Source organism: Protomyctophum parallelum (assembly GCF_964188405.1).
Source record: "Protomyctophum parallelum genome assembly, chromosome: 7".
Classification (NCBI taxonomy): Eukaryota; Metazoa; Chordata; class Actinopteri; order Myctophiformes; family Myctophidae; genus Protomyctophum; species Protomyctophum parallelum.
In genome coordinates, this window is record NC_139705.1 from 31,456,600 (window position 1) to 31,479,000 (window position 22,401).

Below are 22,401 nucleotides of genomic sequence, written 5' to 3' on the forward strand. Positions count from 1 at the left end.
TCGGGGAGCATTTTTGGCGCTGGCCGACAAAACCGCTGATCTGACGTTAAGCGGTGCCCAAAAGGTAGATCAGGATCTACCAGTATAGATCACAAAGGCTTTGCAGGTAGACCACATGACATGGCCCTAAAAATATATATAATTTGAATATAAAAAACGATTTTTGCATCTGCCGCTTGATATGACCTGAGATGACTTGATTGATTGACATCAAAAAGGGCCTGTCAGCTCAAACACACAATGCAATACTTGTTGTTGCGTACAATCATCAGTAGCAAAGTCAAATACCAAAAATACAAACCCTACCATTTCCATTTCCCCCCCTGTACTGCCCCCACTGAGGTGTTGTAACCACAATTAGGCAGCCAGCCAAACTCCATTAAAAAAAGAGACAGGAGTCAGGAATGAGGCGTCTTGTTCCCTTTTTACTGATCTTTGTCAGGAGTGAAACTGTAACACAGTAAAATGTACAAATACAATTGACTGTTAAGAGTCACATGAAATAATACAGACCTTTGCAAATAGTCTATCAAACTGCTACAAAACTCTACAGCATGTAAGTCATCAAAAAGCAGTTAAACAATTGGCATTTAAATAATCAAACCAAAATCATAACAATCCTGTCTAAATCCAAATACGTGTTACATTCCTTGCATTAAATGTAAATAAACATTAAACTTACAAACAATGCTCTTTCTGTAGTCTCAGACAGCACAGCTAACCTCTCTCTTCACAGCAAACATTGTTCTGCCTGCTCTCCCTCACTCACATATGGACTCTCATTGCACTGATTACCCCTCAATGCAGCACAAGTGACAATCAATCAGGTACAATCAAGCAGGCTTGGGTCACTTTAACCTAGGGTCGCTTAATAGGCACACATTAATACTACAGAAAATAAAGCCTGCACCAACACTAGCCTGGAAGGCAACACACTCCCCGCATGGCCTTTGTAAGGTCATCCCTAAGAAATTATATTATCACATTAACAAGAGTCATTTTTGAGGAGAAGTAGAATAACTTCTGAGGCTGGTCTCAGATAGGTCCTTGCAGAGCCCTGGTTTGTGGTTTTGATCTCCACGTTGCAGACGCTCCGATCTCTTCCAGTGAAAGGCAGAAGTGACCACAGCCGTGGGACTCGTTCCGGGCAGCTTCCTTGTCTCTTAACAACACAATGTCGCCAGGACATAGGTTTCTGCGAGCTTCAGTCCGCTTTGTCTTGCTCCTCCACCGGCTCCAAAACTTGTTGGCGAGGGCCTGTACTTGCCGCCGCTGTTTGCAGAGAAGATCCTTGTCCGTGATGTCTCCAGGAGGAGGTGGGATCCCGACCTTCTGGGTAAGTAGCTTAGAGGATGTTAGAATGGACGGTGAGTCGCTCACTAGTGGACGGATCTCTGCATCTTTATCTGGAATGACCAACTCAAAGGGATTTTCTGCTGCTGAATGATCTTTGAGTGGTCTGTGCAGGAAAGCGGGTCCGGTCATCCATGATGTATGCGCCAGGCGTGACTCAGTGACCGACCTGGATGCATGGTCAGCAGGGTTGTCCTCAGTATGAACGTAAGACGACTTTTCTGGCTTCGTTGTTTGGAGGATGCTCTGAATCTGTCCATCTTCATGTTCAGCCCTCTGGTATGCCACTGCTCCGCTGTCTTCTGGGAGTGAAGTATCCCAGTCACCTGTGCTTGCTGTGAGTTCCTTCAGGAGAGCTCTTTCCTGAATAGTCACTGGGGTCACAAGTTCAAGGGTTTCTTCTGTGATTGTTCTCGGCTTGGAGAGATTACCTTGTCGCTCCCCGCAGTCATCACAGTCTTTCTCTTTGAGCTGCAGGAAGCTTTCACGGGGAGGAAGGATAGTAGGTCGGCCATTCTCCAATACGTTAGTCTTGAATGTGCTCACATCTGGCTGATGTGCATTCTCCAAACACACATCTCCCACGAGCACCCAGCCTAGATCCAGCCTTAGTGCAAAAGGTGCGTCGTGTGGTCCATTGATCTGCTGCCTGACTTTATGCACCCTGACTATGTCTCTCCCTAGTAGCATGAGAATTTCCGCACTGGAGTCGAGCTCTGGAATGTTGGCCGCCACGCTTCTCAGATGTGGATGGTGACGAGCTGCATCGGGCGTTGGTATTTCCGAGCGATTATTGAGAATCTCGTTACACTCAATAAGTGTCGGGAGATTGAGACTGACCTTTCCGTCGAGCGACTCAATCTGAAAGCCTTCTGCTCTTCTTCCGGATGTGTCGATGGTACCGGCACAGGTTCTCAAGGAGTAGGAGGATGGTTGGCTCTGAATCCTGAACAGCTCAAAGAAGTTTGTTCTAGCCAATGAGCGATTACTCTGGTCGTCGAGGATGACGTACATGTTAATGGCTTTGTCACGTTGACCCTGAGGATAGACTCTGACTAAACAAATCTTCGAGCAGGACCTAGCTGCCTGGCCAACTCCGCAGACCTCAGTGCAGTGTGAATTGACTTCTGATGTGTTAGGGCCTTGTTCCTCCTCCTCCCCGCCATTGTCTGGTGGGGATGTTTTAGGACGTGCTGGACCTCCGTGCATAGCTGTGTTGTGGCGGGTGCTATCACACTCACTACACTTCACTGTGGCGTCACAATCTCTGGCCATGTGAGTAGTTGAAGCACAGCATTTAAAGCATAGGGGAGGATGGGGGAAGATGAACCACTTTTTACTTAAGTTGTCCTGGAAGCAAGGCAAAATGAGATGGCAGTCAAATCTAATGATCTACACATATTTCAGGATGTCCTCTATCAATTGAAATGATGAGTAAGCAGCTATGACAAAGGGCCATGAAAATATGACCTTTCAAAAAACAAAAAAAAAGTGGCTCAATTTGCCCCAGGTAAGGGGTATGTTGATCCAAAATTGAACCACATGATATTTTAATGTAAAGAGCTTAAACTTGAACAGATAATGTATTCACGTATTGAAAATAATTTAATAACAGTTTTCCCTTTTGCAAATAGTCTTATTTATCTGTTTATTTATTATTTAAACAATATAAAGACAATTAAATAAAGTTTGTTATTCAGAACCTTATAATATTTGCAATATTGTTAATACAATATAGCAAATTTGCAAACATTTGCAAACATCCAAATTAAAGGTCATTCAGTATAATTTGAGTAGCTAATACTTAATACAAAAATATGAATGGTGATTCACATTAAGAAAATTGGCTCAATTTACCCCAAGGAATTGGTTCAACTTGCCCCATGGCCACTTTTTGACTAAACATGGCTAGCTTAATGCTCCAGGCTAATGTTTAGCTAAATGATTCACATGGGTTTTATACATTGGTATATCACCAACATGCATGATATATACGTTTAGACCTGGGTGCTTTTGCTTTAATATAAAAATGATTATTCCAGAAAAGTTTTTTTTTACTTTGACCAGCAAAAAACACTTTTTTGTGTATAAATGTACTTTCCACTTTGTCCATGTGTCTCTCATCTTCACAGTCAGGTTGAAATGGTGCGTGTGTCCTGATTTTGAGGTCACATGACAACTCATGTGTGTAGTTTTAAAGATACAGGGGGTGGTTCAACTTACCCGACGGTTCATCTTCCCCCATCCTCCCCTATCCCATTTTCTTTAAGGAAGGCTTTCCTTTCTTCGAAAGTCTTTGCTCTAAAGCCTCTACATTTCCTTAATGGGTGTGGCATGTTGATGTGAAGGGGACAGTTTTTACCTGGACCGTCATTCTTCCTGGTAGGAGTGTCCATGTCAGGGTCCTCATCTGCTGAGACGTCAGTCTGGTGCACGTTTATTGGGTTCCTCATGCCTGGGGCCCTAGGTCTTTCTGGTCTCCCAGGTACGAAGGTGCTGCTGTTACTTGGGAAAATGAAACTGGGGTCATTTCTGATGCGCGCTTCGTCATAAATGAACCTAGCGAAGAAGTCGAAAGGAGGGAATTGGCCGGTGTGTTCTTTAAACCGTGAGCCATGAGTGACCCACCTCTCTTGGAGGTTATAGGGGAGTTTCTCAATTATGGGGCAGATGCCACGGGCTGTATCCAGGTACCTCAAACCTTGTAAGTAGTCTTCCTCCTTGGCACACGAAATCTCCATAAGAAGATCTCCCAGCTCCCTTAACATAGTGTAGTCTTTGGGAGAGATAGTAGGGAAATTGTCCAATTTCTTGAATATGGCATTCTCGATTACTTCTGGTGAAGCGTAGCAATCCTGGAGCCGCCTCCAAGCCTTCTTTAGCGCTTCCTCGGGGTCACTGACGTGAACCGAGCGCATCCTTTTGACGTGCTCGGAAGATTCCCTGCCAAGCCACTTTGTTAGCAGATCCATTTCCTCGCTAGCTGTGAGGCCGATGCCTCTGACTGCATTGTTAAATGATGAGTGCCATGCTTTGTAGTTTTCAGGTTTATCATTGAATTGAAAGAGGCTTGTACTCACCAAGTCGCGTCGAGCTAAATAGCGTGCCAGGTCGTTTGTCACAGGTGCAGAGTTGTATATTCCGGCATGCTGAAGGTTAGATGTCCAGGCTGCAGGTTGCTGCGGATTGTTGGACCGGGCTGCAGATTGCTGGGGAATATATGACCGGGCTGCAGGGTTCGGAGTGTTATGAGCTGTAGTGGAATCCGTTTTGCGTTCCTTATCCCTCTGGAGGGCCTCTGTATTTTCTTTCTTAATGGGAAGTAGTTTAGAATCAACTGGTAATGTTTGAGTTACTGGTGGCTTACTGTCTTTGGCATGCGTATCGGGTGTTGGGTGTGAGTCATAAGGAGTCCCCCATGTGACAAGGCTGTCTTCCAGAGGTGGGGACTTGGACTCGAGACTCGAGACTCGACTTGGACTCGAGTCCCGATTTTGATGACTTTAGACTTGCTTGATCAAATCAAAAATAGACTTGGACTTGCTTGGGACTTGAATGCCAAAGACTTGAGACTTGACTTGACTTGAACGCCAAGGACTTGAGACTTGACTTGACTTGAGCCCTCTTGACTTGAACATTTTCAAGTCACTTAATACCTTACAGCATCTGATTATCTTTTGTATGACATGTAAAATGGTTTGGTATTGGTATATAAAGGGATGCCGCGGATCGGATATCTGGTCGATATCAGCCAAAAAACGTGATCTGGATCGGATCGGACTACAGCGAAAAGCACTGCAAGCACTCCACTCCAGGACTAAAGGACTTTATTCCTCCAGCAGTGTTGCGCTACAGAGCTGCACAGTGTATTATATATTATAAAACAAAAAAGACCCAACAGCCGAGTGCAAAAATGGATTCGCCACCGTGGCAACTACAGCAGCAAAGTTTCAGCCTTAGCTCCATGCAAGCTAATCTTTAGCATTGATTAGCGTCAACATCTTAGACGAGAGACGGAACAGCGCAACAAGCTGACAGCTGAGCATGACGACATGCTCATGTTCTTAAAATGATATCTCCCCACAGTCCCCAACAAATATGGCTGTTTGTCAATACTTATGTGACAGACCATGCTATGACGCTAATAACTGCTTAAGTGCTAACCAATGCTTAAATAAACGGACGTCACTAGTTACATTGTCACGGACAGACAGTGTGCTGTGTAGCTGTAGGACAGTGCACGGTTTGGGGATCAGGGGTGACGGGTCCCCACTCCCAGCCAAATGATAGGTTCCATTTGTACACTCTAAATTGACATTGATTTTACAATATAAACAAATACAAAAAAATAATTTGGGGTCCCAGAGATACAAATTGCTGGGTCCTTAAAATTTAAATGATGATCATTGATAGATCCATAAAAACACAGCTGCTGTATTGGGGCAAATGAGTTTAAAAACTTATATTCGGAATGAATGTGTATAGCCTACCTATACTATTGATAAATGTATTAACACAAAAAAACCTGATCAATGTGCATTAATAATAATAAATAGTATGGATAAAAAAGGCATAGAATACAATAAAATTAATTTGTCACTAGAACACTTCCACATTTGAAGTATAGGCTCAAGTTGGTAAAAATAAATGGGTCAGTTATTCTCAACCTACTCATGTGGAACTTGTTTGTTGACTATTATTGTTTGTTGACTATTATTCTGGGGAGGTGTTGTTCTCTGTTTTGAGTAATAATATTATCACTTGATCAATCCTGATTCAACATTCCAGACTATAAAATCTGTAATAAAAGGTAAAGATAAAAAAGTGTGCTATCTGACAGATTTGGGAAAGCATAGAGCGACTTAAATATGTGCTGGATCGGATCGATATCGGATCGGTTTTGATGATTTTAGATCGGTATCGGATCGGGAGTGGAAAAAGTGGATCGAGGCATTATGTAACATTCCTCTTCTACCCTGTATTTTAAGCAAGTAATGACATTTTACCATTGTAATAATAATAGCCTGCTTGCTCAGGGGAAACATTGAATTTGTGTCAGATCCTGTGTCTCGGTGAGACATGACCTTTGACATGATCTACAGTAAATGGCTCAATAGAAGAGCAGAGAGACAAACTACAACCACCCCATTGTACAGAGTGGTGCTTTAAACCCTGTCCTCACGGAGGAAATTGAAAAGTACAGTATCGGAATTGTGGAAAATGCTCATGATTTATTTAAATCTTTACATATCATTAATTAGTATTATGTCTTGGTGGGACTTGTTTGGGACTCGAAACAAAAGGTAAGGACTTGGTTGGGACTTGAAACAAAATGCTTAGGACTTGTTTGGGACTCGAAACTAAATGTAAGGACTTGGTTGGGACTTGAAACAAAATGCTTAGGACTTGGTTGGGACTCGAAACAAAAAGTTCAGGACTTGGACTTGCTTGGGACTTGAATGCCAAAGACTTGAGACTTGACTTGACTTGAGAGCAAAGACTTGAGACTCGACTTGGACTTGCAACATAGGGACTTTGTCCCACCTCTGCTGTCTTCAGTACCAGGAGGACTGGCTACGCTGGCGTGTGTAGAGTGGAGTTTAATCTGTTCTTCCACGTATTCACTTGTGCGCTCCGCAAAGTCCTGTATAGGCACTGGCTGTCTGGTCTTGTTCGATGCACTCACATAGTCCCCTTCTTCAGCTGCCTCCAAGACCTCTGCTTCGGCTTCAGCTGCAGCTGCTTCTCTTTTAACAGATAGCGTTCCCAGTTCAGCCTCCAGCTTAGCCTTTTCAATTTTTAGTTGTGCCTCCCTTTCGGCAAATGACACTTGTGCTTTCGCTGCTTCAGCCCTGGCACGAGCTTTTACTACGGCACTGGTGGATGAAGCTGTAGTGCTGCTTCTCCGTGAACCGGATGATGAATTATTGTCTTTTACTCGCTTTGTATCCATGTTTAGATGAGAGGAAGGTTGTTTGTTGTAGCTGCTGTTAACTCCAAAAGATCTTGTTTTTTCACTGTACTGCCCCCACTGAGGTGTTGTAACCACAATTAGGCAGCCAGCCAAACTCCATTCAAAAAAGAGACAGGAGTCAGGAATGAGGCGTCTTGTTCCCTTTTTACTGATCTTTGTCAGGAGTGAAACTGTAACACAGTAAAATGTACAAATACAATTGACTGTTAAGAGTCACATGAAATAATACAGACCTTTGCAAATAGTCTATCAAACTGCTACAAAACTCTACAGCATGTAAGTCATCAAAAAGCAGTTAAACAATTGGCATTTAAATAATCAAACCAAAATCATAACAATCCTGTCTAAATCCAAATACGTGTTACATTCCTTGCATTAAATGGAAATAAACATTAAACTTACAAACAATGCTCTTTCTGTAGTCTCAGACAGCACAGCTAACCTCTCTCTTCACAGCAAACATTGTTCTGCCTGCTCTCCCTCACTCACATATGGACTCTCATTGCACTGATTACCCCTCAATGCAGCACAAGTGACAATCAATCAGGTACAATCAAGCAGGCTTTGGTCACTTTAACCTAGGGTCGCTTAATAAGCACACATTAATACTACAGAAAATAAAGCCTGCACCAACACTAGCCTGGAAGGCAACACACCCCCTCTATTTCCCATTCCATGTGCGTTTGTCTTATAGTTGCTCTGGCCTCTGTACTACTGCCACCTACCGTCCATTTATTGTATTACACAGTGGGTGAAAGAAACACACCCCTTAAGACTAAACCCCACCCATCAGAGGTGTGGCGTCCAGAGGTACCTTTTTTTTTTTTTTTTTTTCTTTTTTAAGATTTTTTTTTTTTGCGGCTTACGCCTTTTATTGATTTTTTAAGGGACAGACAGTAGGCTGACAGGAAACGGGAGAGAGATGGGGGATGACATGCAGTAAAGGCCGTGTCGGGTTCGGGAGTCGAACCCGCGGCACACTGCGACTGGATTACCAGTCCGGTGCCCAGACCGTTACGCCACGGCCTGGGCCCAGAGGTACCTTTGACATGACATTTTGTGTGTGTGTGTGTGTGTGTGTGTTTCGATGTGCAGGGCGCAGTGTTGGGCGCGTTACTTTAAAAAAGAAATTATTTATAGTTACTAGTTACTTCTCCAAAAAAGTAACTGAGTTAGTAACTGAATTACTCTATTGTAAAAGTAACTAGTTACTAGGAAAAGTAACTATTTGCGTAAAAAAGTTGTAATAGGTCTAAGAATTTGGATTGTTTTTGGGAGCAGGTTTCACAAGGTGCATAGAGTAGAACAGCATAGACAGGTACTTACAAGTTACAACTTACACATAAGACATAATAACCTTTTGCCATGAGGGAGAAATAAACTTCAACTTCAATATATGTATTGCACTTCAATATAATATTTATTGAACCTCAACAGTAAACCAGGTGTAATTGCCTACACCAGTGGCTCTCAAACTTTTTGGACCTCAAAAGTCCAACAACTTCAGACAAGACAACTGGTAGACAATACTGTCTAAAGACACAAATTGGCTCAGAACTTAAGACAACTGGTCAGTGGTCAGTCACTCACACACACTGCTACCATATTAGCAGCGGTGAGCGCTCTTCTCTTCTCGTGAAGAAAGCAGGACAGAGTTGTCAAATAAATCCCGCCGTCATTCATACTGTATTTATTCTCCGACCCGACATTAAAATACGGAACAACGTGCGTCCCGTATCAGTTCATTACGGGGCTCGCGCTCGTGACAGGCTGCACTTGAGAGTTGGGACTACTAGCCGATAGCTTGGGGACGCTTAACATAATAACGGAGCACATTTCATTGTCAGTAACGGTAACTGCGTTGTAACGATGACAATTGTAATTAATTAGATTACCCGTTACTGAAAACAATAACGACGTTAGGTAGCGCCGTTTGTTTAAACGCCATTATACCCAACACTGGCAGGGCGTTGCTGAAAATGAGCACCTGTGCTGAGCTACTTCCTTGGGTAAATAAAGAATAAAAAAATGAAAGGTACCTTTCAAAACCTATAGAAGTCAGCCTGGTACAGACGAACGGGACACCACTGTATGTAGCCTATGAAAGGCTCCTCAATTACATTTTGTAACAATTTTCAGTAATGGGATGATAGTTTTATTGAGTGCATGCCTTTTGTCCGACGGAGCATTGGTCCGAACGACAACCTACCTCCTCCCTCACCCTAACCCTAACCTCCCCCGGGGCAGACACCTAAACCTAACCGCAACCCTCTCCCGACCCGCAGCGCACCTCGGAGCATTGCTCCTTCGGAGCAATGCTCTGTCGGATGATAGTACGCCTCCCAGTTTTATTTGGTGGGTATATGAGCTGGTCGTTTTGAAAGTAGCTCTGAAGTAAAAAAAAGTGTGGGCAGCCCTGGTATAGATGATTATATATATGTATTCATTCCGTGGGTAAATCCCTGTAGGCTACCAACATATTGGTAGCCTATATTAGCCCAATATTGGCGTTACGCATTTCACTTGAATGCGTGCGTGCGGAGAAAGACAGTTATTTAATGAAACTCAAGATTCTAACGTCCTGTCTCGCTGCCGCCATAGCCTGCACGGCTATTCCTGTGTGTGTGTGTGCGTGCGTGCGTAGCGTGGCGAGAGAGAGAGAGATCGTGGCTTCCAGGCGTGTGTGTGCGTGTGTGTGTGCGCAATCCAAAGTACTCGGCAGTATGGCTGGCAGGCGAAATGGCAAATTTTTACGGTGTAATTGTAATAGTTTGGCACAAACCAACTACTGTCAAAGAACAATGTTGATGTAACTAAGAGATTCGCTGAGTGAGCGATATTTTATTTACAGAGATTTAGAAGGAATAAGCAAAATCGTGAGGCAAAAATTCCTCTCCTTCCTTGTTTTTTTCTCCTGCGGAGTCCGGACAGTGGACAGGACTGTCAGGGAGACTCGGAGGTCAGAGCAGCACAGGCTGAGAGCTAGTAGCCAATTAAAAGACGGAGTAGTAGTTGCCAGGTTCGCAAATTGTAAACGAGTCGTAGTTTGTGTTGAATGGCATTTGAATGGCATTTGTGGGCTTGTTAATGAATTTTCTCACATGTAATTTATGCTCACTTGCATAGACCTGGCGAATGTAGCGTGGTGAAAGGGCAACAGTGTTCCGGGGGTGTGGGTGCTTCGGGCGATAATGTTTGTAGTAAACAAATGCATTGCCGCCGTGAGTGTGGACGGGAGGCATCTTTGGTGGCAGTGCAATTAGTATTTTTTGGCGGGTGGTGTCGAGTGTTGGCGATGGGTGCGATAGGAGGAGATAGCGTTGCAACACTGCGAAGGGTAACTGTGTGACGTCACTGCCTGTGTGAGTGTGTGTGAGTGTAGTGTGTAAGATGGTGTTGTGGGTGTTGCAATAGCGACGTAGCTGTTGTGGCTTTGGGTTTCTTGCCATGTGTTGGGTACAACTTCTCTAATGTTATAATAGATTCCGTCAGTAAATCCCTGTAGGCTACCCACATATTGGTAGAATATATTAGCCCAATATTGGCGTTACGCATTTCACTTGAATAATGTTGTGTGCGCGCGTGCGTGTGCGGAGAAAGACAGAGTTATTTAATGAAACGTGTGTGGCGTGGCGAGAGAGAGAGAGAGAGAGAGAGAGACATCCTGCACGTGCATGTGAAAATGAATTGGAATAAAAAAACAAATGATGACACATGTTGGTGAACTCTTGCAGTGTGTGATCCGTGGTGACTCGGCGATCAATCGTTTAGTGTGAAAGCCACAAAGATGACAGACAATTTAAAAAGGAAACACTCCAGCAGTGTGAAATGCACAACGATCTAATGGTGGAAAGAGCCGTAGTCAGAAGTAACGTCGTGTCCAAGTGAGTTGTTCCCGCGGCAGAGCTCGGCGCAGTCTTCGTGTTTGCATTAATTAAACTGGTCGTGGTGGAAAGAGCCGTAGTCAGAAGTAACGTCGTGTCCAAGTGTAATCACGCCGCTGTCCATCCAAGTTGGAATGAGTGTGTGGGACTGAGTGTGTGTGTCAGTGTGTGTGTGTGTGTGTGTGTGTGTGTGTGTGTGTGTGCGCGTAGGTTGTGTGTGTGTGGGCGCCGGACTCTGAGAGGGAGATCAGATCACACTGTGGAGTGGGCGTGCCTTCCAGGCGTGCGTGTGTGTGTGTGTGTGTGTGTGCAATGAAAATACCTGTAAATTCCAACAAAACAAACCAAGGCACTGGTTGTGGTACTTCCTGGTTTACCAGAACGGGGTTCAACTCCCTGCGGTGCCCTGCTCAATTTGTTGTATTTAAATGGTTTAGCACTATATTTCTAAAACTATGAAACTTTTCAAAGATTCCTTTTCAGGCAAACATGTCCACCGTAAGATGAACCTAAGTAGGCTAGAACGGGGTTGCTAGGTGTAAGTATGTAGGACTAGTAGCATGCCAAAGTTTGTGCTATTGCCATAGAGAATGCATTGGGCGTTTAAGTTAAATAACTCAAACTATAAAACATTTCAAAGTAAAAAAGTTCCAGCATGTGTCTCCACAGTAAGCTGAATAATAAAAAGTGTGAATGGAGTTTCTAGGTGAAAGTGATTTTTGACGTGCCAATGTCTGCCATTGAGCCCCATTGTAAATTTGAAAGCACTATATTTCTAAAACTATGAAACATTTCAAATATTCCTTTTCAGGCAAACATGTCCACCGTAAGATGAACCTAAGTAGGCTAGAATGGGGTTGCTAGGTGTAAGTATGTAGGACTAGTAGGGTCATTCTCACGAAACCAATGAAATACCATGTCCTATTGTTTCAATAACAAAGTCACAATTTTATAATAAAATGAAATTATCATTTTAAAGATAATAGTTTTCTCTTTCTTATACAGGTTTATTTAACATTTTCATTCATTTTTAACTGAAATTCTCATTACCGCAATGCGGCGACGTTCATTTTAGTGGCGCTTAGACTTTTAGTGGTGCTTAGACTTTTAGTGGTGCTTAGACCGTTTTTCATCATTTTTGAGGATTTGAAAAAAATGAAATAAACGATGGGCTATAACCCATCGTTTTTTGAATTTTTGAAGAAAAAACAAATCCTCGTTTTTCATCATTTTTGACCATGCGCTATAGCCCATATCGTACGGCATACTATATAGCACGCCGTTTTTCATCATTTTTGTTTGAAAAAAATTGAAAAAATGAAAAAAACGATGGGTTATAGCCCATCGTTTTTTGAATTTTTGAAAAAGAAAATCCTCGTTTTTAATCATTTTGGACCATGGGCTATAGCCCATATCGTACGGCATACTATAGCACGCCGTTTTTCATCATTTTTGAGGATTTGAAAAAAATGAAAAAAAACGATGGGTTAAACTATGAAACATTTCAAATATTCCTTTTCAGGCAAACATGTCCACCGTAAGATGAACCTAAGTAGGCTAGAATGGGGTTGCTAGGTGTAAGTATGTAGGACTAGTAGGGTCATTCTCACGAAACCAATGAAATACCATGTCCGTGAACATTTCAATAACAAAGTAACAATTTTATAATTAAATTAAATTATCATTTTAAAGATAATAGTTTTCTCTTTCTTATACAGGTTTATTTAAAAATGTCATTCATTTTTAGCTGAAATTCTCATTACCGCAATGCGGCGACGTTCATTTTAGTGGTGCTTAGACTTTTAGTGGTGCTTAGACCGTTTTTCATCATTTTTGAGGATTATACTGTACGGCATACTATAGCACGCCGTTTTTCTACATTTTTGAGGATTTGAAAAAAAATTAAAAAAACAAAACAAAAAACGATGGGTTATAGCCCATAGTTTTTAGATTTTTTAGATTTTTTTCAAATCCTCAAAAATGATGAAAAACGGCTTGCTATAGTATTCCGTACAGTATGGGCTATAGCCCATGGTCAAAAATGGGATAAAAAACGTCTAAAAATAGACGTCTAAAACACGTCTATTTTTAGACGTGTTTTAGACGACTATTTTTTGATGTTTTTATCCCATTTTTAGACACTCGTCTAATAGCCCATACTGTACGGCATACTATAGCACGCCGTTTTTCATCATTTTTGAGGATTTGAAAAAAATGAAGAAAAAAAAACGATGGGTTATAGCCCATCGTTTTGTTTTTTTTAACCTCGTTTTTCATCATTTTTGAACATGGGCTATAGCCCCTACCGTACGGCATAATATAGCACGCCGTTTTTCATCATTTTTGAGGATTTGAAAAAAAATCAAAATTTCAAAAAACATGGGTTATAGCTAGAGCTGGGACTCGATTAAAAAAATAAATCTAATTAATCAGAGGCTTTGCGATTAATTAATCTAGATTAATCGCATTTTAATCGCATATCATTATTTGACCCGAGAACAGTGAGAAAACTGAGAAAGCAATTTTTTCAAATGGATTTTGGTATACTAGTGAATCAATGAATAGTGAATACATACGTTTAAGCAATAAAACATTGTTTTTGTAGTAATAGGGGTAATAATTCTTTATTGAATAATTGCACACAACTGTGCTGTAATCCACGCTACCATCAGATAGCCTTTTAAATCCTATTTCCAATCCACGGGGACAAGCAAAGTGATCTCAAAGCGGCTTCCCCCAGTCTGGTGAACTGTCTGCGGTTTCTGGTGGTGTTATTGTCTGAATTAAGAGGACACGGACACTTGGTGCGCAGGTCGGTCTGAAAACTGTCCAGTGACAACGTTCCGCGGTGAAATAAATAGTGCGATTAAAATGCGTTAATTTTTTTAATGCATTAATTTTTCTGTAGTTAATTAATCGTAATTAATCGCAATTAGTCCCGGCCCTAGTTATAGCCCATCGTTTTTTGAAATTTTGAAAAAAAAGATTTAACCTCGTTTTTCATCATTTTTGAACATGGGCTATAGCCCCTACCGTACGGCATACTATAGCACGCCGTTTTTCATCATTTTTGAGGATTTGAAAAAAATTCTAAATTTAAAAAAACATGGGTTATAGCCCATCGTTTTTTGAAATTTTGAAAAAAAAAATTAACCTCGTTTTTCATCATTTTTGAACATGGGCTATAGCCCCTACCGTACGGCATACTATAGCACGGCGTTTTTCATCATTTTTGAGGATTTGAAAAAAATTCAAAATTTCAAAAAACATGTGTTATAGCCCATCGTTTTTTGAAATTTTGAAAAAAAAGATATTAACCTCGTTTTTCATCATTTTTGAACATGGGCTATAGCCCCTACCGTACGGCATAATATAGCACGCCTTTTTTCATCATTTTTGAGGATTTGAAAAAGATTCAAAATTTCAAAAAACATGAGTTATAGCCCATCGTTTTTTGAAATTTTGAAAAAAAAGATATTAACCTCGTTTTTCATCATTTTTGAACATGGGCTATAGCCCCTACCGTACGGCATAATATAGCACGCCGTTTTTCATCATTTTTGAGGATTTGAAAAAGATTCAAAATTTCAAAAAACATGGGTTATAGCCCATCGTTTTTTGAAATTTTGAAAAAAAAAATTAACCTCGTTTTTCATCATCTTTGAACATGGGCTATAGCCCCTACCGTACGGCATACTATAGCACGCCGTTTTTCATCATTTTTGAGGATTTGAAAAAAAATCAAAATTTCAAAAAACATGGGTTATAGCCCATCGTTTTTTGAAATTTTGAAGAAAAAAAATAACCTCGTTTTTCATCATTTTTGAACATGGGCCCCTACCGTACAGCATACTATAGCACGCCGTTTTTCATCATTTTTGAGGATTTGAAAAAATTTCAAAATTTCAAAAACATGGGTTATAGCCCATCGTTTTTTGAAATTTTGAAAAAAAAATTAACCTCGTTTTTTATCATTTTTGAACATGGGCTATACCCCCTACCGTACGGCATACTATAGCACGCCGTACTTCATCATTTTTGAGGATTTGAAAAAAAATCTAAATTAAAAAAAACATGGGTTATAGCCCATCGTTTTTTGAAATTTTGAAAAAAAAAATTAACCTCGTTTTTCATCATTTTTGAACATGGGCTATAGCCCCTACCGTACGGCATACTATAGCACGCCGTTTTTCATCATTTTTGAGGATTTGAAAAAAATTCAAAATAAAAAAAAACATGGGTTATAGCCCATCGTTTTTTGAAATTTTGATTTTTTTTTTTTACCTCGTTTTTCATCATTTTTGAACATGGGCTATAGCCCCTACCGTACGGCATACTATAGCACGCCATTTTTCATCATTTTTGAGGATTTGAAAAAAATTCTAAATTTAAAAAAACATGGGTTATAGCCCATCGTTTTTTGAAAATTTGAAAAAAATTAACCTCGTTTTTCATCATTTTTGAACATGGGCTATAGCCCCTACCGTACGGCATACCATAGCACGCCGTTTTTCATCATTTTTGAGGATTTGAAAAAAATTCTAAATTTCAAAAAACATGGGTTATAGCCCATCGTTTTTTGAAAATTTGAAATTGTTTTTTAACCTCGTTTTTCATCATTTTTGAACATGGGCTATAGCCCCTACCGTACAGCATAATATAGCACGCCGTTTTTCATAAATTCTGAGGATTTGAAAAAATTCAAAATTTCAAAAAACATGGGTTATAGCCCATCGTTTTTTGAAATTTTGAAAAAAAAGATTAACCTCGTTTTTCATCATTTTTGAACATGGGCTATAGCCCCTACCGTACGGCATACTATAGCACGTAGTTTTTCATCATTTTTGAGGATTTGAAAAAAATTCAAAATTTCAAAAAACATGGGTTATATAGCCCATCGTTTTTTGAAATTTTGAAAAAAAAGATTTAACCTCGTTTTTCATCATTTTTGAACATGGGCTATAGCCCCTACCGTACGGCATACTATAGCACGCCGTTTTTCATCATTTTTGAGGATTTGAAAAAAATTCAAAATTTCAAAAACATGGGTTATAGCCCATCGTTTTTAGAAATTTTGAAAAAAAGATTTAACCTCGTTTTTCATCATTTTTGAACATGGGCTATAGCCCCTACCGTACAGCATAATATAGCACGCCGTTTTTCATAAATTTTGAGGATTTGAAAAAATTAAAAATTTCAAAAAACATGGGTTATAGCCCATCGTTTTTTGAAATTTTGAAAAAAAAGATTAACCTCGTTTTTCATCATTTTTGAACATGGGCTATAGCCCCTACCGTACGGCATACTATAGCACGCCGTTTTTCATCATTTTTGAGGATTTGAAAAATTTGAAAAATTTCAAAAAACATGGGTTATAGCCCATCGTTTTCTGATTTTTTTTTTTTTTTTACCTCGTTTTTAATCATTTTTTAACATGGGCTATAGCCCCTACCGTACGGCATAATATAGCACGCCGTTTTTCATCATTTTTGAGGATTTGAAAAAAAATCTAAATTTCAAAAACATGGGTTATATCCCATCGTTTTTTGAAATTTTGAAAAAAAAAATTAACCTCGTTTTTCATCATTTTTTAACATGGCCTATAGCCCCTACCGTACGGCATAATATAACACGCCGTTTTTCATCATTTTTGAGGATTTGAAAAAAATTCTAAATTTCAAAAAACATGGGTTATAGCCCATCGTTTTTTGAAATTTTGAAAAAAAAGATTTAACCTCGTCTTTCATCATTTTTGAACATGGGCTATAGCCCCTACCGTACGGCATACTATAGCACGCAGTTTTTCATCATTTTTGAGGATTTGAAAAAATTTCAAAATTTCAAAAAACATGGGTTATAGCCCATCGTTTTTAGAAATTTTGAAAAAAAGATTTAACCTCGTTTTTCATCATTTTTGAACATGGGCTATAGCCCCTACCGTACGGCATACTATAGCACGCCGTTTTTCATCATTTTTGAGGATTTGATAAAATTTCAAAATTTCAAAAAACATGGGTTATAGCCCATCGTTTTTTGATTATTATTATTTTTTTACCTCGTTTTTCATCATTTTTGAACATGGCCTATAGCCCCTACCGTACGGCATAATATAACACGCCGTTTTTCATCATTTTTGAGGATAAAAAAAAAAAAAAAAAAATCAAAAAACATGGGTTATAGCCCATCGTTTTTTGAAATTAGGAAAAAAAAATAACCTCGTTTTTCATCATTTTTGAACATGGGCTATAGCCCCTACCGTACGGCATACTATAGCACGCCGTTTTTCATCATTTTTGAGGATTTGAAAAAAAATCCAAATTTAAAAAAACATGGGTTATAGCCCATCGTTTTTTGAAATTTTGAAAAAAAAAATTAACCTCGTTTTTCATCATTTTTGAACATGGGCTATAGCCCCTACCGTACGGCATACTATAGCACGGCGTTTTTCATCATTTTTGAGGATTTGAAAAAATTTCAAAATTTCAAAAAACATGAGTTATAGCCCATCGTTTTTTGAAATTTTGAAAAAAAAGATATTAACCTCGTTTTTCATCATTTTTGAACATGGGCTATAGCCCCTACCTTACGGCATAATATAGCACGCCTTTTTTCATCATTTTTGAGGATTTGAAAAAGATTCAAAATTTCAAAAAACATGAGTTATAGCCCATCGTTTTTTGAAATTTTGAAAAAAAAGATATTAACCTCGTTTTTCATCATTTTTGAACATGGGCTATAGCCCCTACCGTACGGCATAATATAGCACGCCGTTTTTCATCATTTTTGAGGATTTGAAAAAGATTCAAAATTTCAAAAAACATGGGTTATAGCCCATCGTTTTTTGATTATTATTATTTTTTTACCTCGTTTTTCATCATTTTTGAACATGGCCTATAGCCCCTACCGTACGGCATAATATAACACGCCGTTTTTCATCATTTTTGAGGATTAAAAAAAAAAAAAAAAAAATCAAAAAACATGGGTTATAGCCCATCGTTTTTTGAAATTAGGAAAAAAAAATTAACCTCGTTTTTCATCATTTTTGAACATGGGCTATAGCCCCTACCGTACGGCATACTATAGCACGCCGTTTTTCATCATTTTTGAGGTTTTGAAAAAATTCAAAATTTCAAAAAACATGGGTTATAGCCCATCGTTTTTTGAAATTTTGAAAGAAAAAATTAACCTCGTTTTTTATCATTTTTGAACATGGGCTATACCCCCTACCGTACGGCATAATATAGCACGCCGTTTTTCATCATTTTTGAGGATTTGAAAAAATTTCAAAATTTCAAAAAACATGGGTTATAGCCCATCGTTTTTTGAAAATTTGAATTTCTTTTTTAACCTCGTTTTTCATCATTTTTGAACATGGGCTATAGCCCCTACCGTACGGCATACTATAGCACGCCGTTTTTCATCATTTTTGAGGATTTGAAAAAAAATCCAAATTTAAAAAAACATGGGTTATAGCCCATCGTTTTTTGAAATTTTGAAAAAAAAAATTAACCTCGTTTTTCATCATTTTTGAACATGGGCTATAGCCCCTACCGTACGGCATACTATAGCACGGCGTTTTTCATCATTTTTGAGGTTTTGAAAAAAATTCAAAATTTCAAAAAACATGAGTTATAGCCCATCGTATTTTGAAATTTTGAAAAAAAAGATATTAACCTCGTTTTTCATCATTTTTGAACATGGGCTATAGCCCCTACCGTACGGCATAATATAGCACGCCTTTTTTCATCATTTTTGAGGATTTGAAAAAGATTAAAAATTTCAAAAAACATGAGTTATAGCCCATCGTTTTTTGAAATTTTGAAAAAAAAGATATTAACCTCGTTTTTCATCATTTTTGAACATGGGCTATAGCCCCTACCGTACGGCACAATATAGCACGCCGTTTTTCATCATTTTTGAGGATTTGAAAAAGATTAAAAATTTCAAAAAACATGGGTTATAGCCCATCGTTTTTTGAAATTTTGAAAAAAAAAATTAACCTCGTTTTTCATCATCTTTGAACATGGGCTATAGCCCCTACCGTACGGCATACTATAGCACGCCGTTTTTCATCATTTTTGAGGATTTGAAAAAAATTCAAAATTTCAAAAAACATGGGTTATAGCCCATCGTTTTTTTAAATTTTGAAGAAAAAAAAGAACCTCGTTTTTCATCATTTTTGAACATGGGCCCCTACCGTACAGCATACTATAGCACGCCGTTTTTCATCATTTTTGAGGATTTGAAAAAATTTCAAAATTTCAAAAACATGGGTTATAGCCCATCGTTTGTTGAAATTTTGAAAAAAAAAATTAACCTCGTTTTTTATCATTTTTGAACATGGCTATACCCCCTACCGTACGGCATACTATAGCACGCCGTACTTCATCATTTTTGAGGATTTGAAAAAAAATCTAAATTTAAAAAAACATGGGTTATAGCCCATCGTTTTTTAAATTAAAAAAAAAAAATTAACCTCGTTTTTCATCATTTTTGAACATGGGCTATAGCCCCTACCGTACGGCATACTATAGCACGCCGTTTTTCATCATTTTTGAGGATTTGAAAAAAATTCAAAATAAAAAAAAACATGGGTTATAGCCCATCGTTTTTTGAAATTTTGATTTTTTTTTAACCTCGTTTTTCATCATTTTTGAACATGGGCTATAGCCCCTACCGTACGGCATACTATAGCACGCCATTTTTCATCATTTTTGAGGATTTGAAAAAAAATCAAAATTTAAAAAAACATGGGTTATAGCCCATCGTTTTTTGAAAATTTGAAAAAAATTAACCTCGTTTTTCATCATTTTTGAACATGGGCTATAGCCCCTACCGTACGGCATACCATAGCACGCCGTTTTTCATCATTTTTGAGGATTTGAAAAAAATTCCAAATTTCAAAAAACATGGGTTATAGCCCATCGTTTTTTGAAATGTTGATTTTTTTTTTAACCTCGTTTTTCATCATTTTTGAACATGGGCTATAGCCCCTACCGTACGGCATACTATAGCACGCCGTTTTTCATCATTTTTGAGGATTTGAAAAAAAATCTAAATTAAAAAAAACATGGGTTATAGCCCATCGTTTTTTTAAATTTTGGAAAAAAAAAATAACCTCGTTTTTCATCATTTTTGAACATGGGCTATAGCCCCTACCGTACGGCATACCATAGCACACCGTTTTTCATCATTTTTGAGGATTTGAAAAAAAATCCAAATTTCAAAAAACATGGGTTATAGCCCATCGTTTTTTTTAATTAAAAATAAATAAAATAACCTCGTTTTTTATCATTTTTGAACATGGGCTATAGCCCCTACCGTACGGCATAATATAGCACGCCGTTTTTCATCATTTTTGAGGATTTGAAAAAAATTCAAAATTTAAAAAAACATGGGTTATAGCCCATCGTTTTTTGAAATTTTGATTTTTTTTTTAACCTCGTTTTTCATCATTTTTGAACATGGGCTATAGCCCCTACCGTACGGCATACTATAGCACGCCGTTTTTCATCATTTTTGAGGATTTGAAAAAAAATCTAAATTTAAAAAAACATGGGTTATAGCCCATCGTTTTTTTAAATTTTGGAAAAAAAAATAACCTCGTTTTTCATCATTTTTGAACATGGGCTATAGCCCCTACCGTACGGCATACCATAGCACACCGTTTTTCATCATTTTTGAGGATTTGAAAAAAAATCCAAATTTCAAAAAACATGGGTTATAGCCCATCGTTTTTTTTAATTAAAAATAAATAAAATAACCTCGTTTTTTATCATTTTTGAACATGGGCTATAGCCCCTACCGTACGGCATAATATAGCACGCCGTTTTTCATCATTTTTGAGGATTTGAAAAAAATTCCAAATTTCAAAAAACATGGGTTATAGCCCATCGTTTTTTGAAATTTTGATTTTTTTTTAACCTCGTTTTTCATCATTTTTGAACATGGGCTATAGCCCCTACCGTAGCCCATTGTTTTTTTAAATTTTGGAAAAAAAAATAACCTCGTTTTTCATCATTTTTGAACATGGGCTATAGCCCCTACCGTACGGCATACCATAGCACACCGTTTTTCATCATTTTTGAGGATTTGAAAAAAAATCCAAATTTAAAAAAACATGGGTTATAGCCCATCGTTTTTTTAATTAAAAATAAATAAAATAACCTCGTTTTTTATCATTTTTGAACATGGGCTATAGCCCCTACCGTACGGCATAATATAGCACGCCGTTTTTCATCATTTTTGAGGATTTGAAAAAAATTCAAAATTAAAAAAAAAACATGGGTTATAGCCCATCGTTTTTTGAAATTTTGATTTTTTTTTTTAACCTCGTTTTTCATCATTTTTGAACATGGGCTATAGCCCCTACCGTACGGCATAATATAGCACGCCGTTTTTCATCATTTTTGAGGATTTGAAAAAAATTCAAAATTTCAAAAACATGGGTTATAGCCCATCGTTTTTTGAAATTTTGAAAAAAAAAATTAACCTCGTTTTTTATCATTTTTGAACATGGCTATACCCCCTACCGTACGGCATACTATAGCACGCCGTACTTCATCATTTTTGAGGATTTGAAAAAAAATCTAAATTTAAAAAAACATGGGTTATAGCCCATCGTTTTTTGAAATTTTGAAAAAAAAAAATAACCTCGTTTTTCATCATTTTTGAACATGGGCTATAGCCCCTACCGTACGGCATACTATAGCACGCCGTTTTTCATAATTTTTGAGGATTTGAAAAAAATTAAAAATTAAAAAAAACATGGGTTATAGCCCATCATTTTTTGAAATTTTGATTTTTTTTTTTACCTCGTTTTTCATCATTTTTGAACATGGGCTATAGCCCCTACCGTACGGCATACTATAGCACGCCATTTTTCATCATTTTTGAGGATTTGAAAAAAAATCAAAATTTCAAAAAACATGGGTTATAGCCCATCGTTTTTTGAAATTTTGTAAAAAATTAACCTCGTTTTTCATCATTTTTGAACATGGGCTATAGCCCCTACCGTACGGCATACCATAGCACGCCGTTTTTCATCATTTTTGAGGATTTGAAAAAAAATCTAAATTTAAAAAACATGGGTTATAGCCCATCGTTTTTTTTAATTAAAAATAAATAAAATAACCTCGTTTTTTATCATTTTTGAACATGGGCTATAGCCCCTACCGTACGGCATACTAT